General features: G+C 46.8%; 1 pseudogene; it reads right to left on the bottom strand.

Moving 5' to 3' along the window:
• Nucleotides 1-5186: 5186 nt before the first annotated feature.
• Nucleotides 5187-6203, bottom strand: Tpm2-ps1 (tropomyosin 2, pseudogene 1; annotated as a pseudogene).
• Nucleotides 6204-9009: the final 2806 nt, after the last annotated feature.

Raw genomic sequence — 9009 nt, 5'->3', positions numbered from 1 at the left:
GACCCTTTCTGAGCCCCTCAAAGACTATTCTGTGCTTTACTAATGCCAAGAGAAAAAGGCTCCTAAGCCCCTTGACCTGTAAATGCCTAATTAGGAAACTTTCAAAGCTGATACCATGTAAAACACACTCATTATTTTTAAAAGGAGGAGGGAAAAAAAGAACGTATCACTATCCTGCCAAGGCAATCCTCCAATAAAATTAATGTCTTATTTGTGGAGTCCACTTTAGTCAGGCCAAGCCTGTTGCTCTTTTCCGTGAACGTCCATTCTCTTTGCAGAGGCGTCCTGGCACCTCTAATGAACCCGGAAACTCAGGCGGAGGCTCCAAGAGGGTTTTTGCCTCCACCAAAACTCATGCTGAGGATTTTCCCATGCTGCACTGGGGAGGTGGAGCCGAGTGGGCGGGGTTTGGGTTTCCATGGAGAAGGAGCCTGCTGGTGGGGCTTGTGTGCACATAGATTATTTGGAAGGTGATCCTGGGAATATACCACCATGGAGCCAGGCCCAGCTCTGCTGGGATGACTGATTGGCACGCTTACTGTCTATACCATCGATCAAAGGAAGTCTTCAGTGCAGCTAACTTCCTGATCTGCATGCTTGGGCCGACTTGACCCTCCTCAACATCTTTGGGGCCCTAGGATAGAAAGCAAAAACCACACAATTAGTTATCTGTGACAGTAATATAAACCATGGCCAAAGTGTGTGATTTCAAACCGTAAAGGCTTATGATTTCATAATTTGTCCAGGTGTGGAGCCAGCTTCTGTACCCAGTGGCTTGACTACGGCTGGAGGCTCGGCTTCCAGAATGACACACACTGCTAGGGGCAGACAGCCTTTGTCACATACACCCCTCCCCATGGGGCCTCTCTATGTCCTTACTACACTTTCAAAAGATCGCCTCTCCAAGGAGGAGAGAGGGGGTGACATGAGGTCAGAGGTGGGGGGGAGGCCGGGGAGGCGGAAGGAAGAGCAAGAGAGATGGGGGAGAGAAAGCTCAGACAAGGTATTTCCATGACCTTGACAGTAATTATTACTGCCACAGAGAGCCATCTCGACATATCGTGGAAAGGAGAACATCGGAAAACAGTGATAACTGGAAGCTGTAGAAACCACTCTTCAAATGGCTGCCACAAGGTCCTGACAAACTCGATTCAAGGAAGGAAGTTTGGCAATTCAGCACACCCACCGCACTGTGGCAGGGAAAGCCTCGTGGCAGGGAAAGCCTCCTGGCAGCGGTACTCTCTGACCCCAGGCAGGAAGCAGAGAGCAATGAATGCTGCGCTCAGCTCTCATTCTCCTCTTTATCCCAACCAGCAGCTTGAGGAACAGTGCCGCCATTTGAGGGCTTCCTAACTCAGTTTCCCCAGACTATGTTCCCATGGTGATCCTAAAGCCTAAAGTTGACAATTACAACTTACATCCCAGAGGCCATCACGTGGGCTGGTTACCATATGTGAATAGGTGTGTACAGTGTGCTGTAGTACAAACTGCACAAAACCCTGTTCCAAACTGTCATCAACAGAGATGAAATAATATACAAGACCACAAGCACCTAGGCCTTGGTGTCCCTGCCGCCTACTGGAGCTCTGCCCCTTCATGCCCTCCACATTAACCAACCATTCTCTCAGTTCCTCAAGCTGAACCTTCCAGGGCGGTCAGTACAAGAGTTCAGATAAAGCCAACATATAAAGCTGAGGTAAACTTTTGCAATGATGACTGCTGGTTTGACAATGGTTTATATCCTTGGTGGATTAAATCACTTAGAAAGGAATTTCTCGGGCTGGAGAGATGGCTCAGTGGTTAAGAGCACTGACTGCTCGCTCTTCCAGAGGTCCTGAGTTCAATTCCCAGCAGCCACATGGTGGCTCACAACCATCTGTAATGGGATCCGATGATGCATTCTCCTGGTGTGTCTGAAGACAGCTACAGTGTCCTCATATACATAGAATACATAATTCTTTTTAAAAAATAAAGTTTCTTTCTCAATTCTCTTTCACCCACAAAACACAATACACAGGGGGACAGATCAGGCCCTCTGCTTTTATGCAACAACATAAACTTTGGAAAGTACGGTTTCCAAAGAGAACCCTCCACACTATCATACGGCAAGGTTTACTTTGGCTTGTATCTAGCATTTCACAGACTTCTTCAGAGAGTCAGGGGTGTAGCGGTTGGTGAACAACTTTTTGAAATGCATGTATCAAGTCATTTTGGATGGGTGCACTAAAAACCATCCATCCACAGCACAAAGTTCAAAAAAAAAAAGAAAGAAAGAAAAAGAAAATCACCTTGGTCTCAAGGACAAATGATTACTCATCTGGGCTGGATAGTTTTATGTCAATGACACAGCTAAAGTCATCTGAGAGGAGGAAACATCAGTTAAGAAAATGTCTCCCTTCCTCCTGCTGCAGATGGAAACAAAAACAGAGACCCACAGCCAGACAGAGAGATATTGGAACCCACAGTTCTAAGTGGAACATCTCCATCAAATCCCTCCCCTCAGCTCAGGGAGGAAGACGAGGTGAAAGGAATGGGTGAGGTAGGGGACCTCCACCAGGAGAACAAGGCCCTTCATATCAACCAACCTTGCAAAGCTCATATGAACTCACTGGCTGAAGCAGCACAGGCCTGACGCAGGGCTGTACCAGGCTCTCTGCCTACATACTATAGCTTTCAGGTTCGAGGTTTTGTGAGGTTCCTGAGTGTGTGAGTGGGTGGGTTTCTGACTCTTGTGCCTTCTCCTGGGGCTCTTTTTATGTTTCTGTTGGCTTGACTTGTAAACTTCATTATGACAGTTTCTGTTTTATCTTATTATATTTTTTATGCTTTGTTTTTACCTCTTAGAGGCCTGTTCTTTTCTCGTGAGAGACAGAAGGGGAGTGGATCTGGAAGGGAGAAGAGGTGGGGAAAGAACTGGGAGGGATAGGAGAGGGGAAACTGTATTCAGATTACATTGTATGAGAAAAGAATCTATGTTTAATAAAAGGGAGAAAAAAGAAAAGAAAATGCTTCCCTAAGACTGGGCTGCAGGCAAGCCTCTACAACATTTTCTGAATTAGTGATTGATTCAGGAGAGCCTCAGCCCATGGTGGGTGGTGCCATCCCTAGGCTCGTGGTCCTGAGTTCTACAAGAAAGCAGGCTGACAAGTATTCAGCAGAGTTTGGGGAACCACTTGGAAGACGTTCAAGGGAGAATTATAGGAGCCAGAGAGGTTGAGGATGCCGGGAGAACACAGCCCACAGGGCTCATAGGGGCTCACAGAGATGGAAGAAGCAATCACAGAGCCTGCATGAGTCTGCTCTGGGTCCTCTGCGTGTATGTTATGGTTGTGTAGCTTGGTGTTCCTGTGGGATGCCTACGGGGGAGGGGAGGGTGTCTCTGACTCTTGCCTGCTCTTGGGACCCTTTTCTTCCTACTAGGTTGCCCCACCCAGCCTTGATATAAGGTTTTGTGCCCGGTCTTATTGTAACTTGTTATGCTGCATTAAGTTGATGTCCCTGGCAGGCCTGCTCTTTTCTGAAGGAACATGGAGGAGGAGTGGATCTGAGGAGAGGGGAGCTGAGGAGAGGTTGGGAGGAGTGGACGGAGGGGAAACTGTAGTATGAGAGAAGAAGAAACATTTTTAAAGGGGGAAAAAAGAAAAGAATAAAAACAGGCCGCTTCCTGACAACAGAAGTTGTGTTCCAGAAGTGGCCGAGGGTGGATCTTGTGTGGCAGCTGAACTTGGTGGTGTAAGAGCCACCCAGGTGATGGTGGCTTTGAAGGCATGAAGGGGTCATGGAGAGCAGCTGAGGCTGGGCACTGTGTGGCAGGGCTAGAATCCCAGAAGAGGGTATTGGTGAAAGTGCAGCCCAGTTCCAGCAAGGAGTTTCAGAGATGCCAGTCTCATGGCATGGCCACCAAGAGCAGCAGCGACTGTGGAATGGAGTTAGCCAGAGCCTAGAAGACAAGGTGTGTGCTGCAGAGCTGGAGAAGCGAGTCGACTCCGCAGAGGAGCCCAGAGGATCGTGACTGAACCCTGATAACTGGCCATTGGGCTATTTACACTAATGGAGTTGGGTTTTGCTTGGTTCAGATTGTGACTGTGCCCTGGTTCTTCCCCCTTGAAGAACTAATTTAACTTAATTTTGATTTTTATAGGAGCCCACAGCTGAGAGTCTTTAAACTTTAAAAAAGAAAGATTTAGGATGGTTTAAAGAGAGTATATATTTTTAAAGAGATTGAATTTTTAATGTGTTTGGATTTGTAAAGGTGGTGGGACCTTTTCAGTTATTTATGTTTCTAATGTGAGGTCTTAAGAGATGAGTGAGAAAGGAAATGTGGATTTACAGTGATGTCTTTGTGTGTCAAGATGACAAGGGGTCAATTGTGCTGTACAGTTTTATGTCAACTTAACAAGCTGAAGTCATCTGAGAGGAGAGAATCTCAACTAAGAAAATGCCTCCTGTTGGCAAGCCTGAGTGCATTTTCTTAATAAGCGATTGATAGGGGAGGACCCAGCCCTTTGTAGATGAGGCCACCCTGGGCTGGTGGTCCTGGGTACAATCAGAAAGCAGGCTGAACAAGCCATGAGGAGCAACCTAGTAAGCAGCACTCCTCCATGGCCTCTGCATCCATTCCTGCCTCCAGGCTCCTGTGTGCCCTCTTCTGGTGTGTCTGAAGACAATGTCAGTGTACTTCTATACAGAAAATAAATACATAAATCTTAAAACAAAAAAAAACATTCCCTATCTTCTCTGGCAACTTGGCAAAGTCATGTGACACTATTCTCAGCAAGGAGGTCTGAATGAAGCCCTGGAGTGACCCCTGGGCTCTCTCTGCCTTTCCGTTGTGTGCGCTTGTTGATGCAGGTGTGTGTGAAAGCCAGGGGACAGCCATAGCTGTTCCTCCAGCACTGGCTACCTCTAAGTCTCCGCTGCCTGGCCTGAGAGCCTCAGGGGTCTTCCTGCCTCTGCTTTTCCAAAGGTAGAATTATAAACTTACACTGTGATCCAGTCTTTTAAAGTGTAGTTTCTGAGGATTAAAATCAGGTCCTCATAGAAGGACTTTACCAATGGAGCTGTGTCCCTGCCCCACCCCACCCCCACCCCCAAGTTCCTCACAAAGTTATTTATTTATTTGCTTGTTTGTTTGTTTATTGTCAGGAACATCAGTTTATCGGCCTGAGGAGGCAACTACTGGTAGGCAGTAGGGCCAGCCCTTACAGGTTGTTGAGTTCCGGAAGGGTCTGGTCTAAGGTCTGGTCCACGGTCTGGTGAATCTCCACGTTCTCTTCCTTGGCACTAGCCAAAGTCTTTTCCAGGTCATCAATGGTTTTCTCCAACTTTGCCACAGATCTTTCAGCAAACTCTGCTCGGGTCTCAGCCTCCTTCAGCTTCTCCTCCGGAAGTTTGATCTCTTCTTCAAATTTGTCCTCTTTGGTGGAATCCTCCTCCTCCGAGACTATCGAGACTATGGGCGACTTGAGGGATTGGTCCACGGTTCGAAGCTCCTCCTCCAGCTGCCTGGTTCTGCTCTCAGCCACCTCGGCTCTCTCTTCAGAGCGCTCCAGCTCTCCTTCCAGGATCACCAGCTTCCTGGCCACCTCCTCATATTTGCGTCTGAGTTCTCAGTGATGTGCTTGGCTTCCTTCAGCCGCATCTCTTGCTGCTTCATCTTTTCCTCGTCCTTCATGGCCCGGTTTTCAATGATCTTCATTCCTCTCTTGCTCTCATCAGCGGCTTTCTCAGCCTCCTCCAGCTTTTGCAAGGCTGAGAGTCAGGTGCTCCTGTGCCCGATTCAACTCCTCCTCTATGAGCTGAATGCGGCGGTTCAGAGAAGCCACATTACTTCAGCGTCGGTGGCCTTCTTCTTGGCCTGCTCCAGTTTCTCCTGGGCATCCGTCACAGACTCAGGAGTACTTTTCTACCTCATCCCCTGTCCCCTTCAGCTTCTTCTGGAGGCCCGGCTGCTCTTCCTCCAGCTGCTTGCTTCAGTCTTCAGCTTGCTTCTTGTCAGCGTCGACCTGCTCCGTGTGGTTGATGCTACTCTCCTTGTCTAGTTTCAGCATCTGCATCTTTTTCTTTCTTTCTTTCTTTCTTTCTTTCTTTCTTTCTTTCTTTCTTTTCTTTTCTTTTCTTTTTTTTTTTTTTTTTGGTTCTTTTTTTCGGAGCTGGGGACCGAACCCAGGGCCTTGCGGCATCTTTTTCTTGATGTCGTCCATGACTGCAGTGAGAAGTGGGCCATCGGGCGAGCACTGAAGAATAGGTAGACTGGGATAGCCGAGAGCGTTGGATGCACCGGGGACAGGTTAGGAGGACCAAAAGGGGCTGTTACAAAGATATTTTTAGACTGGCCCCAAAGAAGTTACAATTGTTGCATTGTCAAATTTAAAAATTATCTTCAAAGAAGTGGTTTCAAGGTTAGAAATTTATAAAAACCGTCATTATAGATCTCAAATGTTATTCATCTCATGAAGTTTTCAGCACATCTGGTAGGGCTTTGTCTGTTCTTTGTTATTGATCTCTTCAGCTAGGCAAGCCCCCTTTGGTCTTCACGTCTGAAAAGCTTCTTTGTCCATGCCACCCCTCCTCCCTAATCCACATCAGTGGCTCCTCCACAGCTCTTGCTGATTCCACATTAAACCAAGTGGTACTCTGGGGTCAGAGTTAGACAGAGTCTCATGAGGAGAACCCTGTTTGAGGGCAGAGACTTCCTGAGGAGAGGAGCAGTCTCTCCTGGAAAGCACTGGGTTTTGCCCTTGTGTGGAGGATTGCTGACTGCCAACAGTCGGCTGACGTAGTGCAGGATGCCTCTTGGTCTATGTCTGCCATGTGTCTTCACCCACCACTCTCAAATATGTGTGCACTATGGCGTGTGAGGGCATTGCGCAAGATCAGTGCTAGACCAGCCTCCTCTGGATCCATGGTCTCTTCTCTATCAATTATTCCAATTAAGGCACTGGGTTATAGCTATGGCGAATAGGTGAAGTTGTTCTTCTGTAAACACAATCTTCCTTTGCTGAGGCCACATTTGCACAAGCTTGTTTGTTTTTGAAAATTGCGTATAACATACTTTTTCCCACTGGACTGTAAGTTCTGAGGAGGCAGGGGTTGTACTAGTTGCATTTTTCCTGTGTCTTGGTCCTCAAGCAGAAGAGTGCAGAGTGGAACATTGCATCCTCACTGTCTCTCAGGGGATCCCTGAAAACCTGCCCTGTTGCTCTTAATGCAAGAGCTTCCACAGTCTAGAGATTGTGATAGAGTACCCCACATTGGATTCTGCTAATGGAAGTATTTTAGGCTTTTGTTTTTATATACATTGTTTGTTCATTATATATATATATATATACATATACATTATATATGTGTGATGTACTTACGTTTTGTTATTTTTATAAAAGCCTCTGGGGAACAGGAATATGTCTAGTAGTCTGGGCCAAACTGCCGCATTCCTAGCCACTGAGGAGAATATGGCTCACACATTTAATCCCAGAGCTCTATAGAAACAGAGGCAAGTGGACTGCTGTGGGTTTCAGGTTAGCCTAGTCTACACACTGAACTCCAGCTCAGTAAGGACATAGTGAAGTTCCTTGTCAAAAACAAAAGATGTCCAGGGCTGGTAGGCCACCCCAGTCTCTTATCTTATCTGTTATTTATTTACTGGGTTTTTGTGGGCATTGAGTGGGCCCATGTACACACATGCATGTGAAGGCCAAGGCGACGTCGAGTTCCTGCCTTGTTTCTGAGACGGGGTCTCTCACTGCCTGCAATGGGTGGAGTCAGCTAGGCTGGCTGGCCAGTGAGCTCCTGAGATCCACCTGTCTCTCCCTCTTCAGCACTAAAGCACAGATGTGCACCACAGGCCCAGGTCTCAGTGGGTGCTGGGGATTGAACTTGGTTCCTCATGCTTGTACCACAAACACTTTACCCACTAAGTGATCTCCTCAGTCTTACCTTAAATAGTGATCATGTGCAGTTGAAGGTGAGAACCTTTAAATGCTTTCTTGTCTAATTCCTTTGAAGGCGTAAGTTTTGAAGGGATAAATATAGACTAGGAAACGCAATTTGCTTTTTTAAATTGGAATATAACACAGTTCTGAAAGTCTTTGTCTTTCTGGGTTCTATAATACGAAGATAAAGGCAAGAAAGTTGGACAGGACATTTTTAGAATATTAAAACATAGCAAATCCAAATGAAAAATAAGGAAACTTGGGAAGGATTCTAACAAGTCGTGTGAAACCTGACATCCTGGGGGCTGACTTGATGACCATTTGCTCGTCCCCTCTGAGCAACCACTTTTAGTGAGAATTTTGGTTTCTTTAAAACACGCAGAAATATTATGGGATTATGTTTTTGTTTTAATCCCAGGTGTGGGGCTATGAGGCGTTTCACAGCAGATGACTATGATTTGCCTCGTGCTCTGGCAGGAGTGTGGTTTTGCCACCTGAAGATAGTTTCTGTGAGTGATGACTTTTGGAATTCTGGGGACTTTTCAGAGGATATATAAATGCTAGAGTCCCGACAGTGTGACTGTTCAGATTGTGGGTGATTTGCTTGTGGTTTATCAAGTAATAATGTGTGAAGAGACAAAAAGAAGACACTAAATATCCTGAGGGTGAAGATTAAACTTGCTCCAAGGAATTCGATGTCCCTAATCAACAGGAAGTATTTAATAATATTGTCGCCCCCTTTTCCCCTCTATCCTTTTTCCTCTCTTACCTAGTGTTAAGGGGTTGAAGGGTGGAAGAAGAGGGGTAGAGAAGGATGGAAGAAAGAAGAACCAACAACGTAGCCAAGAGTCCAGCTATACCACTCGCCCACGAGTGATGCCTCTGGCCAGGCACCTCCATAGCCCAGAGGTGCAAAGGCAGGAAATGGGATAACATGGGAAGGGAGGCAGAGGTGAGCTGCGCTGCATTCCAGGCAGAGGCTGCACCCTGGACTGTGGACAGTGGAGCTGAGAGGGCCCAGCAAAGGCAGGCAAGCTAGAGACATTTGGGTCTGCAATCTTTTGGTGTTTATATATCC

Source organism: Rattus norvegicus, chromosome 2, assembly GCF_021556685.1.
Source record: "Rattus norvegicus strain SHRSP/BbbUtx chromosome 2, alternate assembly SHRSP_T2T, whole genome shotgun sequence".
NCBI lineage: Eukaryota > Metazoa > Chordata > Mammalia > Rodentia > Muridae > Rattus > Rattus norvegicus.
Note: the sequence above shows the minus strand (reverse complement) of the source record. Positions and strands in the feature narration are given on the sequence as shown.